This window comes from Podarcis pityusensis (genome assembly GCF_964106645.2).
Source record: "Podarcis pityusensis genome assembly, chromosome: 2".
NCBI lineage: Eukaryota > Metazoa > Chordata > Lepidosauria > Squamata > Lacertidae > Podarcis > Podarcis pityusensis.
Window position 1 is genome coordinate 1,178,121 of NC_138029.1, and position 20,190 is coordinate 1,198,310.

The following is a 20,190-nucleotide window of genomic DNA, read 5'->3' on the forward strand; positions in this document are numbered from 1 at the left end:
CCGTCTGACCGTTTCTTCGCTCCCCGATGGAGGTGTGGCCACTCCTGACTCGTGCCCTCCCCCCTGTTGTGAGCTGCCAGCGCTTGATCCCTGGCGCCCTTCCTCTTCCCTGCTCTCTGGCGGTGACGCTGGTCCTGATTTCCAACTGCTCCCCTCTGAGTCCCCTCTGGCTCTATCTTCCTGGGGTGTCCCCCTAGGCTCCCCGCTTGCCCTGGCCACTGGTGCTCCTTTCTGTGAATCTTCTGATTCACTGGAAAGACTCGGAGATCTCGGGTCGTCGTCATCACTCATCTTTTCTTCTGCCTCCTCTCCCTCGCTCTCTGTTTCCTCCCTTGCCCTTGCCTCTGCTCCTGAACCCCTGACACCCCCCTTCCCCCCTCCCCCTCTCCGGGCGTGGGTTCCGGGCGCTCCAGTGCTTCGGGGGCGAGAGCTGGATACTGTTCGGTGCCCCTGTCGTGCAGCCTTCCCGCTGGCTCCAGCCAGTCCGTACTGTGTTCATCGACGTCTATCTCCTCCGCTTCCATCTCTTTGCATTCATGCTCAAACCCCTGTTCCTCACCCCACTCGTCCATGTTTGTCCCACCCTCCGATACCTCGGGTGACTCTGCGTGCCAAGGTCCCCTCAACCATTTCCGCCTCCATTGCTCCTCCGGTTGATCGTCCCACCAATAGGAGCGGTCTGTGTCGACCCCCGAACAAGATCCCCTTGGTGTGCTCCATCCCGGCTCCGCCTCCTTGTCTGATGAGAACCCCTGGAACGTGCTGGCTGAAAGTGTGGGTGTGAAAAGCCAGTCGTCGAAAAAATCTGCTGGCATGGGTTTTTGGGGGAAGAGTGCATGAAACTCGTCCTTGAGATAGCGCTCTTCCAGGGCATAGTCCGGTACCCATCTGTTGGCGCTAGCCGGGGTACCCTCCCTGGCGAGGAAATATTCTACTCCCTCTTCCCCCCATCTCGAGTCCAAAATCTCCGTGACCTCGTTGATTGGTGTCACCCTCTGTGACTCCCCCCCTGCAGGTGATTTTCTGCTTGGGGCTGGTGCTGACCCTTGTGCCTGAAACCTGTGTGGTGCCTTGTAGGGTGTGAGCACCGACCTATGAAAGACCGGGTGCATCCTGGAACCCTCCGGAAGCGCCAACCTGAAGGCTACTGGATTGATTTGTGTCTCCACTTGGTAAGGCCCCAACTGCTTGTGTCCTAGCTTCTGCTTGGCTAACGATTTGGCCGGCACTGCCTGGGCCGCTAGCCATACCCAGTCCCCCACCTGGATGTCTTCCCCTACCCTCCTGTGCTTGTCTGCCTGCACTTTGTAGGCGTGTTTGGCTAGTTCCAAGTGCCTCCTGAGCTGCTCATGGACCTCCTGTAACTCTGCTGCCAAGTGCTCAGCTCCCCCTCGTGACTCCCCCTCCCCCTTCTTCTCAAACCCCGGGAAGGTTCTGGGATGCCGCCCATTGTTGGCGAAGAACGGTGTCACCCCTGTGGACCCGTGCTTCGTGTTGTTGTAGGCAAACTCGGCCAGCGGCAGGTAGTCCACCCAGGTCGAGGGCTGTTGATTCGCGTAGCATTGTAGATACTGCTGCATGATGGCGTTGACCCTCTCCGCCTGCCCGTTGGTCTGCGGGTGTCGCGCCGACGCTAAGTTGATCTTGACGTTCAGGATGCCCAGGAGCTTCTGCCAGAAACTCGAGATGAACTGGCGCCCCCTGTCAGACAGGATGGACCGTGGCAAGCCGTGAACCCTGAACACGTGGTCTATGAACAGCTTGGCAGTTTGTTCCGCCGTGGCTACCTTCGCGCATGGGATGAAGTGCGCCATCTTGGTGAACAGGTCTACGACCACAAGAACCGCTGTCTTGCCTCGCGAGCTGGGCAGATCCGTGACAAAGTCCAGGGCCACCTGCTCCCATGGTTCGAACGGCGTCTGTAGCGGTTCCAGCAGTCCCGCCGGTTTCCTGTGCACTGGTTTGGCTCTTTGGCACGTGTCACACCTGGCGACGTAATCTGCGACCTCCCCTCGCATCTGGGGCCACCAAAAGTCTCTGGCCACCAATTCCGCCGTCTTGTCCTTGCCAAAGTGTCCAGCACTGGGCGCGTCGTGCAACTGCTGCAGGACTTTCGCGCGCAGGTCATCTCCCGGCACGTAGAGCGCCCCTTTGCGGGTGAGCAGTCCATCACGTATCTGGAACTCGCCGTCCTTCGCTGTGCCCCGTTGCACCTCCTCCATCTTGGATTGCGCGAATGGATCCGTCTGTAGCGCTCGACGTACCGCGTCCAGGTCGACGGTGGCTGCAGAGCACGTCCACACTGCCGGTGTGAAAATGTGTTTAGCTGCCGCCGGCGCCGCTTCCTCCAGATACTGCGGTTTCCTGGAAAGTGCATCCGCCATGACGTTGTTGTCTCCCGGGATGTACTCTATCCTGAAGTCGAAATCCGCAAAGAACTCCGCCCAGCGGATGTGTCTCTGGTTCAGGAACCTCGCCGTGCGCCAGTACTCCAGGTTTTTATGGTCTGTGAGAACTTGCACGGTGTGTCGGGCTCCTACGAGGAAATGCCGCCACGCTTTGAAGGCTGCATGAATGGCCAGCAACTCCCTGTCCCAGATTGTGTAGTTTTGCTCCGACTTGCTGAGCTTCCTGGAGTAAAATGCGCAGGGCCTCCAGTTCCCTTGCGGATCTTGCTGCAACAGGACCGCCCCCACCGCTCTGTCTGATGCGTCAGTCTCAATCCTCAGCGGGTCGCCGGGGTTGACGTGCAGCAGCTGTTCCTCGGACGCGAAAAGACGCTTGAGCCTCTGAAAAGACTGCTCCGCCTGTTCCGTCCAGATGAACTTCTTCTTCTTGGAGCTGAGGGTGTCCGTGATAGCCGCCGTCTCCTTCGCAAACCCCTTGAGGAATTTGCAGTAGAAATTGGCGAAGCCGACGAACTTCTGGACTTCCTTCCTGTTGCGTGGGCTCTTCCAGTCCAGCACCGAGCGGACTTTGGCGCTGTCCATGGCGAGTCCCTTGTCTGACAGCTTGTATCCCAGGAAATCCACTTCCGTCACGTCGAACTGGCACTTTTCCAGCTTGGCGTAGAGCTTGTGCTCCCTTAGTCTCTGCAGGACCTCCCTGACGTCCTCCTCGTGAGCTGCCTGCGATTCCGAGAAGATCAGGATGTCGTCTAGGAAGCAGACGCACTTCTTGTAGAGTAGCCCCGCCAACACGTGGTGCATAAATTTTTGGAAAGTGTGAGAGCCATTTTGTAATCCGAAAGGCATAACTTTGTATTCATAGGTGCCTAAGGGTGTAAACATGGCCGTCTTCCACTCATCGCCCTCTCGCATGCGTATCAGATTGTATGCGCCTCGCAGATCCAGCTTGGTGAAGATTCTCCCCTTCCTCACCGTCGTTAGCAGATCGTCTATCTTGGGCATGGGGAATGCAGTGGGCTTTGTCCTCGAGTTTAAAATTCTGAAATCCACCACAAGTCTCCGTTGGGGCGTGTCTTTTTTCTTCACGAAGAACACGGGACTGCCCCCTACTGATTTGGATTCTTGGATGAATCCCCGCTTCAAATTGAGCTCTATGAACTCCTTGAGTTCTTGCATTTCGTCCTCAGACATGGAATACAGCTTCCCCGTTGGTAGCTTCGCTCCCGGTAGGAGGTCAATCGTGCAGTCGTAGGGCCGATGAGGAGGTAGCTTGTCAGCTTCTTTCTCGCAGAAAACGTCCAAAAACTCCTTGTACTTGTTGGGTACCGCCTGCACCATGCCGAGATGTAGCTGTTGTGCATCCTCCTTTCCCTCCTCTTCCTGACTGGTCTGGATGCAATGTTCCGCGCAGTAAGAGGAGCAGAAGGTCAGTTGCCTCTGGTACCAGGCTAGCGCTGGGCTGTGCCTATCCAGCCAACTCATGCCCAACACTATGGGCGTTTCGGATAGGTGGGTGACATTGAAACTGATGACTTCGCGGTGATTCCCAATTTGCATCACCATAGGTGGTGTCTGCTGTACCACTTGCCCCCCCAGCAGCTTCCTGCCATCGACTGTGACGACGTTCAGGGGCATCGTGGCAGGTAGGAGTGCTATGCTGTGCTGCTTGACAAATTCCACCCCCACAAAGTCTGCATTGCTGCCAGAATCGATGGTAATAGGAACCTCCAAGATGAATCCATTGGGCAGTTGAAGTGATGCAGTGAGCTGCACCACTGGTTTGGGCGGGAGGGGGTCTTTGGGCTTCAGAATCTCTGGGGACTGCTTCAAAACCTTGCCTGGCTGGGCCCCAGTGCCTCTGCTTCCAACCAGGCTTGGTCGTTTCCCTGCTGCTCCCCCTCCTGCTGAATTCCCCCTTTAATAATTGCGGAGGCTGCAGTGTGCTTCTGGATCCTCTGGGGACACTCTTTGACCATGTGTTGTGCACTGTCGCATAAGAAACACTTCCTGTTCCCTCTAGGATTTTTCGGCTTGACTGCTCCTGGCGTTAGGGCTCTGGCCGCTGTCTGAGCCTTAGCAACACCCAACTCCATTGGTTCTACTCCCTCCCCCAAAGGAGGCGTGGAGTGGGCGCGTCCACTCTCCCTGGGCATGAAAGGAGGTGCTTTGGCCGGTGTGCGTGCTAAGCGACCCTCATCTCTGTTCCATGGGCGTTCCTCCATTCTCACTCCTATTGTGAGTGCTCTCTGGACCACTTCTGCAGTGGTGCTAGGTCTATCACCCCTGGCCAGCTCATCTTTCACGGAAGCGTTTAGCCCCTCCCAGAAGAGATCTCTTACAACCACAGAGTCCTTTTCCCAGCGCAGCGTATTTACCAACGCAAAAAACCGGGCATGGTATTGTCTTACTGTTGCCTTCCCCTGCTGCAAACCGTGCATCTCCTTTCTAGCCACGTCCACATCAGTGGTTGATTGGAAACAAGCGTCCATAGCCTTTATAAAGGCGTCCGCATTCTGGAGGGCTGGATCATTGTCGCGCCATAAATTGCGCAGCCAGGATCTTGCTTCTCCATGCAAGTGCGTTATGATAAATCCTACTTTCTCCTCCTCATCTCTAAAGTCTTTCCGAAGCAGCCTGAGCGCAAAAACTACATCTGCTCTGAAGTTAGGATACTGCTGCAGGTCTCCGCCAAAGTGGGCTACTAGGCTGCCCCCCCTCTTTCCGAGGCCAATTCCCTCTGTTGATCTGGGTCCCGGCAGCCCCTCCTTGCCCAATCTTTCCCACCTGGTCTGCAGATCCTCGCAGAACTTCGCTGCTTCCTCCTCTCTCTTCCTGGAAACTGCCAGTTCTGCGTAAAGCGCCTCAACTGCTTTTTCCAGCTGTTCCATTTTCCCTTCTGAAGTCATCTTTGTCTCTCTTCGTGAGCTCGCAAAACACCAAGTTTTGCCCCTCGCTGCGCCAACTCGCGCTGCGAGGGTTAACTTTTAGCGGAGACGGAGCTTACTGTCAGCGCTGCCTCAGGTCCTAGCTCACAGAGGACCAACGCCAGTTGCTCTTTATAAACAAAAGTCTTTATTGTGGTTCATTGTTGGTTTGACATCCATGGCGCGCAGCGCTACGTCTGAGTCCTTAGACCGGCGAAGCTCCGTCTGACTCCTCCCCTCCCCTACACCAGTTCAAGACCCGAGCTTTGCTCCACCTCTTCCTCTCCTGCTCTGCTCCTTTCTCCTCCGGGTCCTCCTGTCCTCTGGGGTTACCTCCTTCCTACTTTCTTCGGAGGCGGATTCTTCTGACTCCTCCCCACCCTTCCAGCGGGCTTTAGGACCTGGCTCCCAATCCGGGTTTTCTGCTGGCCCGCGCGCCTCCACATTTGAACTTGGCGCGCGCGCCCAGCCGCCTACTTTCCTCCTAACGGCTACACTGCTCCCCTCACTGCTTTCTCCTTCAGGGAGGCTGGCCGGACCTGCTCTTCCCTCCGCCCCTCCACTCTCTGACGGAGGCGTGGTCAGTCCAGCCTCACTCTCTCCTCCTGCAGGAGGCTCTTGTTTTAATCCTTGGGATTCTTCCCCCCCGCTACGCTCGGGTGGGGAAGCTACCCCTGATTTCCAGCTGCCGCTTGGAGATTCCCCACTGGCCCCCCTTGCCCTGCCTCTGGGCGCCCCCTTCTGGGAATCCTCTGATTCGCTGGAGAGACTCATGGAATCTCTCTGATCACTGGCATACCCTCCTGAGCTCCCCTCCGATTGTTCCCCTTCGCTCTCCATCTCCTCCTTCCCCTGTGGCTCAGCCCCTGAGCCCATGACAGCTCCTCTTCGTTATTTCCACGGAGGACGCAGCGCACCCATCCAATCAGGTTTTGCTGTTGGGGCTTCAGGTTTTAGCTAGGGGTTTGTGCAGGGGAGCGTGGTGCAATTAGGCGGAACGGCAGCTGCGGGAGGAGAGCGGGCTGCGTTTTGTGCCAGTTGTGTTTCATTTTCTTGCCAGGGTGAGGGGCAGAATTTCTTGTTAAACAATCATTTCAGCAGCATTCTTGAGGGGGTGAGTGGCTTCCACAGAGCATCGCTTCCTCTACAGGCTGTTTTATTTTCGCGCGGAAGTTTAGACTTGGAAAGCCTCAGAAGCAGCTGCGCCGTTGCCCGGCAACCAGCGCGCCCCGGCCGCCATTTCATGCGCCCACGTGCCCTTCCGGGCGGCCGCCATTTTACTATAGGCATTCCACGTGGGAAGTAACTTTACAAACCCTCCCTTTTAAGCTTAACCGGCGAGAAAACCAGGGGAATAATTAACGTTCATAAGGGGTACGTGGGGAATGCCTGCAGGTTTTGCTCTTGAGGCTGCGGAATTTTTTCAGTGTTAAAGGGCTAGCGTTAAGTGTTCATTGTCGCTAGGCAACGGGAACGCATTACGGCTGCCATTTTGATTGCCCACGTGGCCTTGCGGCGGCAGCCATTTTAGGAGAGGCAAAACCACGTGGGAGCTATCTCCTTTTCGAGTGCCCCTCACTTTCTCGTTGGTTTTAAATTCAAAAGCAATATAAACAAAGGAAATAAACATAAGCAATATAAACAAAGGATGATGGCGCAATTAAAAGAGCCTAGCTTAAATAAGAGCGCACAAGGGGCTGCAGGGAGCCCCTCCTCTTGGTGCATAAGCTTGTATAGAGCGGGCTACAGCGTCTCTGGCTAGGCTGATCTTAGAATTGATATCCTCTAATTAATTTGACTGCTTTTGTTTATACTTACACTCTTGAGAATTTCATTCTGGGAATTTACGAAACGCATTTAAATTAAATTGAAGCATTAGTGCACAGTATATTGGAATTCAAATTATTTCATTCAGCTTGCGGTGCTCTGAGGAGCTGTGTCATTTGCTCTCTGCCTAGGCATTAAGTTTTATAATTTGGTATAGTCAATTCATAGTTATAAGGAAAAAGAGATCCGGGTTTTATATCTTTGCATACAGGTTTATAGGGAATCTAAAGTAAATAGCTCATGCCTCTTCTACGTTCATCTCTTTCTGGTATTTCATCTGTTAGTTTATAAGTATATATTTAATCTGGCAATTTAATTCATTTGGTTGATTTTGATAATAGTGCTTAATGGCTGCGCTCGTTTCTCTCTGGTCGGGGACAGAGGGTGGCGCTTGGGGGGGAATTGTCATCGCGCCACTCCTTGGTGTGTGGAGTGCCTCAGGGTGCGATTCTCTCTCCGATGCTTTTTAACATCTTTATGCGCCCCCTCGCCCAGCTTGTCCGGAGTTTTGGGCTGGGTTGCCATCAGTATGCTGATGACACCCAACTCTATCTGTTGATGGATGGCCATCCTGACTCGGCCCCAGACACACTGACCAGATGTCTGGAAGCTGTGGCTGGATGGTTACGTGGGAGCCGGTTGAAGTTAAATCCTTCGAAGACAGAGGTCCTCTGGCTGGGTCGGGACGATATGGGATTGAGGGGGCAACTCCCATCTCTTGCGGGGGTGCAATTAGTGCCAGCACCGTCCGTTAAGAGTTTGGGTGTAATCTTCGATACCTCCCTTTCTATGGAGGCGCAGATTACAGCTATAACAAAGGCGGCATTTTTTCATCTCCGCCAAGCTAAGCAGTTGGCCCCTTATCTCTCTCGCCCTGACCTAGCCACTGTGATCCATGCGACGGTCACCTCCAGACTGGATTATTGTAACTCGCTCTACGTGGGGCTGCCCTTGAGACTGACCCAGAAACTCCAGCGGGTGCAGAATGCCGCGGCGAGACTCCTTATGGGGTCTTCGCTGCGAGATCACATTCATCCGGTACTATACCAGCTGCACTGGCTCCCGGTGGAGTACAGGATCAGGTTTAAGGTGCTGGTTTTAACCTTTAAAGCCCTATACGGCCTAGGACCCTCGTACCTACGGGACCGCCTCTCCTGGTATGCCCCACAGAGAAACCTACGGTCTGCAAATAATAACATCCTCAAGGTCCCAGGCCTCAGAGAGGTTAGGCTGGCCTCAACTAGAGCCAGGGCCTTCTCGGCTGCGGCTCCAATCTGGTGGAATGCTCTGTCACAAGAGACTAGGGCCCTGCGGGACTTGACATCTTTCCGCAGGGCCTGCAAGACAGAGTTGTTCCGCCAGGCCTTTGATCAGGGCGCAGCCTGACTCCCTCCTCTGGCAACCTGCACAGAACTTTGCTTAATTGGTTGCCATCAATTTGATTTAATTAATTTTTATAATGAAATATTTTTAGATTGTGTGATTATTTGATTTTTTGATTATTTGATTGTTGTTAGCCGCCCTGAGCCCGGCTTCGGCTGGGGAGGGCGGGATATAAATAAAATTTATTATTATTATTATTATTATTATTAAGGGCTCTTTGGAGCTTTGCTTGGCTTATAGGTTTGTTGCATAAGTCAATTTATCATTTTTCACTGCTGTATTGCTGGGTTACAATTTATAATTCTACCTCTAGCTTGCTGCATAGCTGCTTACATTATCAAAGGTTCTCTTCTGTTTATTATTGTCAGGGGTTCAGGAGCAGAGGCAAGGGCAAGGGAGGAAACAGAGAGCGAGGGAGAGGAGGCAGAAGAAAAGATGAGTGATGACGACGACCCGAGATCTCCGAGTCTTTCCAGTGAATCAGAAGATTCACAGAAAGGAGCACCAGTGGCCAGGGCAAGGGGGGAGCCTAGGGGGACACCCCAGGAAGATAGAGCCAGAGGGGACTCAGAGGGGAGCAGTTGGAAATCAGGACCAGCGTCACCGCCAGAGAGCAGGGAAGAGGAAGGGCGCCAGGGATCAAGCGCTGGCAGCTCACAACAGGGGGGAGGGCACGAGTCAGGAGTGGCCACACCTCGATCGGGGAGCGAAGAAACGGTCAGACGGAAGGTGGAAGGTTGGGCGCGCGCGCCAAGTTCAAATGCACAGGAAGGTGGCGCAGTAGGCAGCCCGGAAAGGGAGCCAGGTCCTAAAGCCCGCCGAAAGGAGGGAGAAGAGTCAGGGGGGTCAGCGTCAGCGTCAGAGGAATCTCGGAAGGAAGAGACCCCGGGGGGCAGAGGGACCCAGAGAAGAACAGTCAGGCGGAAAAGGTGGAGCAAGGCTAGGATATTAAGTTGGTGTACAAGGGGCGGAGACTCAGATGGAGCTTCGCCGATCTAACCATTAGACGTAGGGTTGCACGCAGCAGCTTGAGAATGGAAACTGTAACTCAATAAAGACTTTTCTTTAATGATCGCTGGCTAGCGTGATCCTCTGTGAGCTAGGATCTGGAAGCAACTCTGACAATTATAGACTCAGTATTCCTCTGAATACATTGCTTTGAGGTGTGGGCTGGTATTTTGGACAGCTATCCAGTGCAGATAATACTGAGCTACGGTGATATTGTTTGCAGCTAAATACAATTTGTTAGAGATTAGTTAGGCATCTTTGGGTCCTTTAAACTTACCAGTGCAGACAATACTGAACTACAGTGATATTGCTCGCAGCTCACGCATATAATCCAAGCTAGTTGGCGTTGATTTTACAGAACCAGGCTAATTAAGGGTATCAAACTATGTCTGCTCAAGAGAACCAGCAAAATGCTGCTATAACTGGGGTGGCACGAGGGAACCAGGAGGGGTCCCAGGCCTTCGTAGTGCCTAGTAACCCATAGGCTTTGGCACAGTTGTTGAATGCTTTTTAGACATTTTATAGGCAATATAGGCCTGCAGACCAGGTGGCAGCGGTACCTCTGGCGCTCACCCTAGAATGCATCCCGGATACGCCACCTAACGTTGTGGACCGCCCCGGCACCTCCGTGGCCACCGCGGCAGTGCTGAGAGCAGCCAATGATTCAACAGTGGGTCCGTGTCCGAGATGGGTCAGGGTAGCCTCCTGTGCCCTGCAACCCACAGGCCTAGTCAGTGTTTCCTCTGCTTTTGAAACCTTTACCAACAATTCAGGCCCATGGTCACTGCGGCCTCTTCCCAAATAGTGAGTACTGCCGTCCAGCAATGAGGAGCTCCCTTGCACTTTTGCCTCCTTATTTAGGGTTCCACATTCGGTTAGCAATCCATTTATGCATCCTCACACATAATTACAGTCTATGTGTCCCTGGGTTTCCAATGACAGATCCTCAGGAGGTAGGGCTCATGCTTACAATTTTAACCTTTCTGCCCCTCAGTATACCCCAGACTTTCCCAGTATGCTACAGCATTCACAACCTCAGCCTTTACCGTGGAAGGGGGCTCCGAAACATCATCGGAGGAAGAGACGCAGGGGCAACAGGAAGTGGCAGCGGCTGCAGAACAGCACCAGTCTCCAACAATGGGCAAGGGAGAAAGAAGTCTAAGTAAGAAGAAGCATTCAGCCAAGAAGAGCAAAAGAAGTAAGCCTTCTAATGCCGAGGACGATTCAGAAAAGCTTCCTGCTGCCCACCACCTGCTGGGTTCCGAGCGACCAGAATTACTGGATGGAGCATATGGGTCCCTATGTGGAAAAGGAAAGTTAGAAAATTTGAAGCTAAGCGAGTCCCTCACCATGAGGTTTGCTGGGAGAACAACACGGGTGTGTGCCAGGGGCCAAATTGTAAGTATGCACATGAATGTGAGAAGTGCCTTCATGTTTTAAAGGTAAACAGCCCTTTCCGGGCAGCGGGGGGAATTTCCACCAGGGGTCTTGAAAAGCTCACAGACCCGCCAAAAAGAACAGCCACTAATTGGTATGAATTTGGCCCTTGACTGTGATGTTCTCTTCTGTTAAGCTCTCACCTCTTAGAACCTTTCTTGATAAATACTCTAAAAGAGAGGCAGCAAAGTACCCTGGGAAAGAGTTTCTCTTATGGCTTCAAGATCCTCGTTTCATTACCCCCTAACTCAGGGAACCCGCCCCCCTCAAACCAAAGAATCAGTTTGGGAAATCCCAGCTATTGCAAAAAGAAATTAAAGAAATTTCTGGCCGGGAGGGTGGCCGGCCCCTTCAGGGAGCCACCTATAGCGGGTTTACTCATTTCACCTTTAGGCATTGTCCCCCCATAGACTCCAGGAGAGTATCCTATGATCCACAACCTACCCTACCCTAGAGGCGGCTCAGTCAATGATGCAATACCACAGAAGCCTTGTTCTGTGAAGTATGCCTCCTTGATCAGGCTATAAAGCGTATGCGCAGGTTCAGCAGGGGCTCTTGGCTAAGTGCGACATTGAGTCGACTTTCCGTCTCCTGCCAATTCACCCTGAGGAATTTCTATGGCTAGGTTTTAGATTTGAGGGGGTTTATTCCATAGACAAATCTATGCCGATAGGGTGCTCAGTAGCTCGTGCAGCCTTTGAGTCATTTAGTGCAATTTTGGACTGGGCTCTTCGCTTTAGAACTGGTTCTGAAGGGGTGACCCATTACCTCGATAACTCTCCCCCCCCCATCATTAGTAATAACCCTGATTGTGCTTCTCCTTTAGAGGCTTTCACCTCCCTGGCTGAGGAGCTTGGGGTACCTTTTGGTGGCGGACAAAATAGAGGGTCCAGTTTTGACCATAACCTATTTTGGGTATTGAATTGGACACAATTGCACAAACATCCCGCCTACCAAGGGAGAGGCTAGCATTAATTCTGCAACTTCTTCCCCTCAAGAAGATCACCCTTGGCCAGAGTCAATTCACGCTTCGGTCACCTCAACTTAGCATGCTGGGTAGTGTCCCCTGGCCGCCCCTTTTGTGGGCGATTGGCTAAGCTGTCAGCGGGACTGCGTGCTCCGCAAAACTGAGTGCGCCTCTCTAAAGTGGTCAAGTCAGACCTGAAGGTTGGGTTGAAGTTCCTGGAAAAGTACAGTGGCATTTGCGTGCTGACGAGTTCAGGAATCACCAGGTATGCTTCTGGACCGACAATCAAACGGTTGTCAGTGTCCTGTCAAAGCAATTATCGCACTCTCCTAGAGTGGCAGATCTGCCCCGGACCTTTGTCTTTTTGTGCTTAGAATTAAACATCTATTTCTCTACCAAATTTACCCCTAGGGTTAACAATGACATCACAGATGCTCAGGCGCAGCAAAGTGCCACAGCCATTCCGGGAGCACCTTTGGAGCCTTGGGAATGTGATGTCCTGAAGGGAGTATTAGCTTCAGGAGCCCCGTCCACGCTTAGATCTTTTAAAAAGGCTTGGTTGGACTTTATGGAGTTCCAAGGCAAATTTATAATAAATAAAAAATAATAATAATAAATAAATAATGAATGAATGAATGAATAAATAAATAAATGCTAGGCTTGAAGCTCTGCAATACTTGGTACATTGGAGGGTGCTGGGTCGTGCAGCAAAGACTCTTAAACATCCAGTAGGCGGCAATCTCCCTTTTTCTGTAAGGTTGTTTAATCCATAGACCCTGGTGTGGACTTATTAGTGTGAAGGGCACTGTAGGGCTGCTGTTCAGGGAAGTTTTGTAATGTGTGATATTTTAGTGTATTTCTGGTTTCTATGGAAGCCGTCCAGAGTTGCTGGGGAAACACATCCAGATGGGCGGGTTACAAATAATAAATTATTATTATTATTATTATTATTATTATTATTATTGTTGTTGTTGTTGTTGTCAGGGGTTCAGGAGCAGAGGCACAGGAAAGGGAGGAAATAGAGAGCGAGGGGGAGGAGTCCGAAGGAAATGTTAGCGATGACAGCGGTCCGAGGTCTCTGAGTCTTTCCAGCGAATCGGAAGATTCACAGAAAGGGGCTCCCATGGTCAGAGCAAGGGGGGTGCCTAGGGGGACACCCCAGGAAGAAGGGGCCAGAGGGGACTCAGAGAGCAGCAGTTGGAAATCAGGACCAGCGTCCACACCAGAGTGCAGTAGGGGGGAGGAGTCCCAGGCATCGGGATCAGGCGGCGCACTGCCAGTGGGAGGACATGAGTCAGGATTGGCCACGCCTCCATCGGGGAGCGAGGAAACGGTCGAGAGGAAGGTTGAAGGCTGGGCGCGCGCGCCAAGTTCAAATGTACAGGAGGGCGGCGCAGTTGGCAGCCCGGATAGGGAGCCAGGTCCCAAAGCCCGCCGAAAAGAGGGGGAGGAGTCAGGGGGGTCAACGTCAGCGTCAGAAGAATCCAGGAAGGAAGGGACCCCGGGGGGTAGCAGGACCCAGAGGAGAAAGGAGAGACGGAAGAGGTGGAGTAAGGCTAGAATCTTAAACTGGTGTACAGGGGGCGGAGACTCAGATGGAGCTTCGCCGATCTAACCCCTAGACGTAGAGCTGGGGCGCTGCGGCTTGAAAATGGAAACTGTACTTCAATAAAGACTTTTGTACATTACTGCCGGCTAGCGTTGGTCCTCTGTGAGCTGGGACCTGGAGCCAGCTCTGACAGTAAGCTCCATCCCAAAAAGTTTTGCACCAAAAACCTCGTAACGTGAGTGGACGCAGCGAGGGAAGAAGATTGGTGCTTCGCGAGCTCACAAAAGTCAGGCAAGATGACTACAGAACAGCAACTAGCAGCCCTGCAAGATGCAGTGACACAACTCAACGCGGAGGTACTCGCATCCAGGAAAAGGGAAGAGGAAGCGGCTGCCGCCTGCAGGGATCTCCAAGCCAGGTTGGAAGTGCTTGCTAAGCAGGGGCAACCGAGACCCAAATCAGAGGGGATTGGGCTGGGGAAAAGAGGAGGCAGCCTGGTATCTCATTTCGATGGGAATTTGCAGCAGTACCCTAACTTCCGAGCAGACGTGCTGTTTGCGCTGGAACTGCTGGATAAAGACTTTAGAGATGAGCAAGAGAAGGTGGGGTTTATCTTGTCCCATTTGCATGGGGAAGCTAAAGCGTGGCTGCGCAATCTGTGGAGAGATAAGGATCCGGCGCTCCAAAATGCGGATGCATTCATTAAAGCGATGGATTCGTGTTTTTTATCAAATATAGACATTGATATCGCCAGAAAAGACATACATGGGCTCAAACAAGGCAGAGCCAGTGTAAGGCAGTACCATTCCCGCTTTTTTGCATTAGTCCATGCGCTGGGATGGGAGAAGGATTCTGCCCCAGCCAGAGACCTTTTTTGGGAAGGCTTGAATGCAAATGTGAAAGATGAGATTGCAAGGGGGGAGAGACCAAAGAGCACTCAGGAGGTTGTCCGGCGGGCGCTGCAAATTGGGGTGCGTCTGGAAGAACGTCCATGGAACAGAGAAGAAGGACGTTGGGGACGTACGCCAGTGAGAGCACCTCCCCTCTTTCCCAAGGATGCAGCGCGTGCGCAATCCACACCTCCGCAGGGAGGGGGAGAGGAACCGATGGAAATTGGAGGCGCCAGGGCTCAGTCAGCAACCAGAGCCCTAACACCGGGAGCAGTCAAAGCGAAGCCTCCTAGAGGGAACAGGAAGTGCTACATCTGCGACAGTGCTCAGCACATGGCGAAAGAGTGTCCCCAGAGGCTCCACAAGCACACTGCAGCCTCAGCAACAGTAACAGACGCAACTCAGCAGAGAGAACCACAGCAGGGAAACGACAGAGTCTGGTTGGAGGAAGAGGCACTGGGGCCCAGCCAGACAAGTCAATGAAGCCGTCCCCAGAGATTTTGCAGCCCACAGACCCCCTCCCGCCCAAACCAGTGGTGCAGCTCACAGCATCGCTCCAACTACCCAATGGACTCACTATGGAAGTGCCGATTACCATTGACTCTGGTAGTAACGCAGACTTCATAGGACTGGATTTCATTCAAGAGCACAACATAGCACTCCTGCCAGCCACGCTGCCTCTGAAGGTTGTCACGGTGGATGGCAGGGAATTGCTGGGGGGGCAGGTGGTGCAGCAAACGCCTCCGATGGTGATGCAAATTGGGAATCACCGAGAAGTCATCAGCTTCAATGTCACCCAACTGTCGGACACGCCTATAGTTTTAGGCATGAGTTGGCTGCACAGGCACAGCCCAGCATTGGCGTGGTACCAGCGACAACTGACCTTCGGCTCCTCATACTGTGCGGAACATTGCATTCTGCCTAGCCCGGAAGGGGAAGAGGATGACCCGCAGCTACAATTAGGCACGCTGCAAGCAGTGCCACTCAAGTACGCAGCGTTTTTGGAGGTTTTCTGCGAGAAGGAAGCGGACAAGCTGCCTCCCCACAGGTCCTATGACTGCAAGATTGACCTCCTGCCAGGGGCGACGCTGCCAACCGGGAAACTGTATTCCATGTCTGAAGACGAGCTGCAGGAACTCAGGGAGTTCATAGACCTCAACTTGAAGCGCGGTTTCATCCAGGAGTCGAAGGCAGTGGGGGGCAGTCCTGTATTCTTTGTGAAGAAGAAGGACACGCCCCAAAAAAGGCTTGTGGTGGACTATAGAATTTTGAACTCGAAAACCAAGCCCACAGCCTTTCCCATGCCCAAGATAGATGACCTGCTCGCAACGGTGAGGAAAGGACGCGTTTTCACAAAGTTGGATCTGCGAGGGGCGTACAACCTGATTCGCATACGGGAGGGCGACGAATGGAAGACGGCCATGTTCACGCCCCTGGGCACCTATGAATACAGAGTTATGCCCTTTGGATTACAAAATGGCTCCCACTGTTTTCAAGCCTTCATGCATCACGTATTGGCGGGTCTCCTCTACAAGAAATGCGTCTGCTTCCTGGACGACATCCTGATATTTTCAGAATCAGAGGAGACCCACGAGGGAGACGTCAAGGAAGTTCTGCAGAGACTGCAGGAGCACAGGCTGTACGCCAAGCTGGAGAAGTGCCAGTTCGACATGAAGGAGGTAGATTTCCTGGGCTACAAGTTGTCGGACAAGGGGCTCGCCATGGACAGCGCCAAGGTTCGCTCAGTGTTGGACTGGAAGAGCCCGCGCAATCGGAAGGAGGTCCAGCGGTTTGTCGGTTTCGCCAACTTTTACCGCAAGTTCATCAAGGGGTTCGCGATGCAGACGGCGGCCATTACCGACACGCTCAGCTCCAAGAAGAAGAAGTTCATCTGGACGGAGCAAGCGGAGCAGTCCTTTCAGAAACTCAAGCGTCTCTTCTCGTCCGAAGAGCAGCTACTGCATGTGAATCCCAGCAGACCGATGAGGGTTGAAACGGACGCCTCAGACAGAGCCGTGGGAGCAGTACTGTTGCAGCAAGACCCGCATGGGGACTGGAGACCGTGTGCCTTCTACTCCAGGAAGCTCAGCAAGTCAGAGCAGAACTACGCCATCTGGGACAGGGAGTTGCTGGCCATTCATGCAGCATTCAAGGCGTGGCGGCACTTCCTCATTGGAGCCAAACACACAGTGCAGGTCCGCACGGACCATAAAAACCTGGAGTACTGGCGCACGGCAAGGTTCCTGAACCAGAGGCACATACGATGGGCGGAGTTCTTTGCGGATTTCGACTTCAGGATAGAGTACATCCCAGGCGACAACAACATCATGGCGGATGCACTGTCCAGAAAGCCGCAATACCTCGAGGAGGCGGCACCAGCAGCGGCCAAGCACATTTTCGCACCGAAAGCGTGGGCGTGCGCTTCAGCAACCGTGGACCTGGATGCTGTACGTCGAGCACTGCAGGAGGACCCCTTCGCACAAGCCAAGATGGAGGAGGTGCACAGGGGCACGGCGGAGGACGACGAGTTCCAGATACGCGACGGATTGCTCATCCGCAGAGGGGCCCTCTACGTACCGGGAGACGACCTCCGCGCGAAAGTACTGCAGCAGTTGCACGACGCACCCACCGCCGGGCACTTTGGCAAAGAGAAGACGGTAGAATTAGTAGCCAGAGATTTTTGGTGGCCCAAGATGCGGGGGGAAGTCGCGGATTACGTCTCGAGGTGCGACACCTGCCAAAGGGCCAAGTCAGTGCACAAACCGCTGGCGGGACTGCTCGAACCGCTGCAGACACCGCTCGAACCGTGGGAGAGGGTGGCCCTGGACTTTGTCACGGATCTACCCAGCTCGAGGGGCAAGACGGCAGTGCTAGTGGTGGTGGACATGTTCACCAAAATGGCCCACTTCATTCCGTGCGCGAAGGTGGCCACGGCGGAACAGACCGCCAAACTGTTCATAGACCACGTGTTCAGGGTTCACGGTCTGCCACGGTCTATCCTGTCCGACCGGGGGCGACAGTTCATCTCGAACTTCTGGCAGAAGCTGATGGGTTTCCTGAACGTCAAGATCAACCTAGCGTCGGCGAGACACCCGCAGACGAACGGACAAGCGGAGCGAGTCAACGCCATCATGCAGCAGTACCTGCGATGCTACGCAAATCAGCAGCCGGCAACATGGGTGGACTACCTGCCGCTTGCTGAGTTCGCCTACAACAACACGAAGCACGTGTCCACGGGGGTGACACCGTTCTTCGCCAACAACGGGAGGCATCCCAGAACCTTCCCGGGATTAGCGAGAGCGGGGGAGGGGGAGCCACAGGCAGCGGAAGCCTTAGCATCAGAGTTGCAGGAGGTTCACGAACAGCTTCGGAGGCAGTTAGAACTAGCAAAGCACGCATACAAACTGCAGGCCGACAAGCACAGAAGGGTTGGGGAAGACATACAGGTGGGAGACTGGGTTTGGTTAGCAGCCCAGGCAGTGCCGGCCAGATCGTTAGCGAAGAAGAAGCTAGGGCATAAGCAGCTAGGACCTTACCAAGTCGAGGCACAGGTCAATCCAGTGGCCTTCCGGTTGACACTGCCGGAGGGATCCAGAATGCACCCAGTTTTCCATAGATCAGTGCTCACGCCCTACAAAGCACCTCATAGATTTCAGGAGCCAGGCACGGCACCAGACCCGTTCAGGGAGACGCCCACAAGGGGGGGGGTCGCCAAGGCGGGAACCCGTCAACGAGGTCACAGAGATTTTAGACTCGAGATGGGGGGAAGAGGGAGTAGAATATCTTCTCGCCAGAGAAGGTACCCCGGCCAGCGCCAACAGTTGGGTGCCAGACTATGCCTTGGACGAACCTCTTCTCAAGGACGAGTTTCATGCCCTTTTCCCACACAGGCCCATGCCAGCCGAGTATTTCGACGACTGGCTTTTCACACCCACATTTTCAGCCAGCACATTCCAGGGGTTCACCTCGGCCGAGGAACCGGCACTAGAAACACGTTCCCCGGAGGGATCACCCTCGGGGTCTGCCTCAGACCGTTCCTATTGGTGGGACGATCGACCAGAGGAGCAGTGGCGCAGGAAGTGGCTGGGGGGTCCTTGGCAGGCAACGTCCCCGGAGGAGACCGGGGGAGAGACGGACATGGACGTGTTGGGGGAGGACCTTGGGTTCGAGCACGGCGGCAAAGAGATGGAAGCAGAGGAAATTGAGGTCGGCAAGAGCACGGAGGACGAGCCGGACTTATCGGGCTGGATGCACGCCACGGGGGACGAACTGTATCCGGCACTCACCCCCACAACGACGGAGCACCCAGTACCCACACCTGAAGGAGGGGAGGGGGGAAGGGGGGGCTTCGAGGGGGGGATGGATGTCAGGGGTTCAGGAGCAGAGGCACAGGAAAGGGAGGAAATAGAGAGCGAGGGGGAGGAGTCCGAAGGAAATGTTAGCGATGACAGCGGTCCGAGGTCTCTGAGTCTTTCCAGCGAATCGGAAGATTCACAGAAAGGGGCTCCCATGGTCAGAGCAAGGGGGTGCCTAGGGGGACACCCCAGGAAGAAGGGGCCAGAGGGGACTCAGAGAGCAGCAGTTGGAAATCAGGACCAGCGTCCACACCAGAGTGCAGTAGGGGGGAGGAGTCCCAGGCATCGGGATCAGGCGGCGCACTGCCAGTGGGAGGACATGAGTCAGGATTGGCCACGCCTCCATCGGGGAGCGAGGAAACGGTCGAGAGGAAGGTTGAAGGCTGGGCGCGCGCACCAAGTTCAAATGTACAGGAGGGCGGCGCAGTTGGCAGCCCGGATAGGGAGCCAGGTCCCAAAGCCCGCCGAAAAGAGGGGGAGGAGTCAGGGGGGTCAACGTCAGCGTCAGAAGAATCCAGGAAGGAAGGGACCCCGGGGGGTAGCAGGACCCAGAGGAGAAAGGAGAGACGGAAGAGGTGGAGTAAGGCTAGAATCTTAAACTGGTGTACAGGGGGCGGAGACTCAGATGGAGCTTCGCCGATCTAACCCCTAGACGTAGAGCTGGGGCGCTGCGGCTTGAAAATGGAAACTGTACTTCAATAAAGACTTTTGTACATTACTGCCGGCTAGCGTTGGTCCTCTGTGAGCTGGGACCTGGAGCCAGCTCTGACAGTTGTTGTTGTTGTTGTAGGGCTGGCGCAGGCTGCAGCCTCCTAAAAGTGATGGTAGAAGGCCCTTATGACATTCTATGCCAATTCCAAATTAAATAAATAATTAAATAAAATTAAAATAATAATAATAAAATAAAATAAGAAGTATCTGTTGGTCCGAGGACAAGGCCCGATTATTTTCAGCTGCATACTCCATTGCCTTTGGCGCTATGCGCATTGGCGAAGTGGTTTGTAAGGGCCAACCAGAATCCACTGCCCGGGGTTAGTTTGAGAGACCTGACCTTGTTCAGATCCAATTTAGTCCTGCATGACCAATGTTCCAAAACCGATCAGCAGTAAAGGACACTAAACATTTCATGTACGTGAGACCAACCGTCTCAGGTCTATTCCTTATACATTTGGATGGCTCCCGCCTTGCACGGCATCAGTCCACGCGCATTATGCGAAGGGAGATTGCTGCCTGCAGTTTATCCTCAGCTGAATTCGCGGCTAACTCCTTTAGGATTGGGGCCGCCACCACAGCACTGCATTTGGGACTCTCAGCTGAAAGGATGAAGGACTTGGGGGCAGTGGAAGTCTGATGCATTTAAGGGATATATTCGTAAGACCTTGTGATTGTTCACAGTATACTTGACCTGGCTTCGTTACCTTCTTTTGCTTTCAGGTGACGTT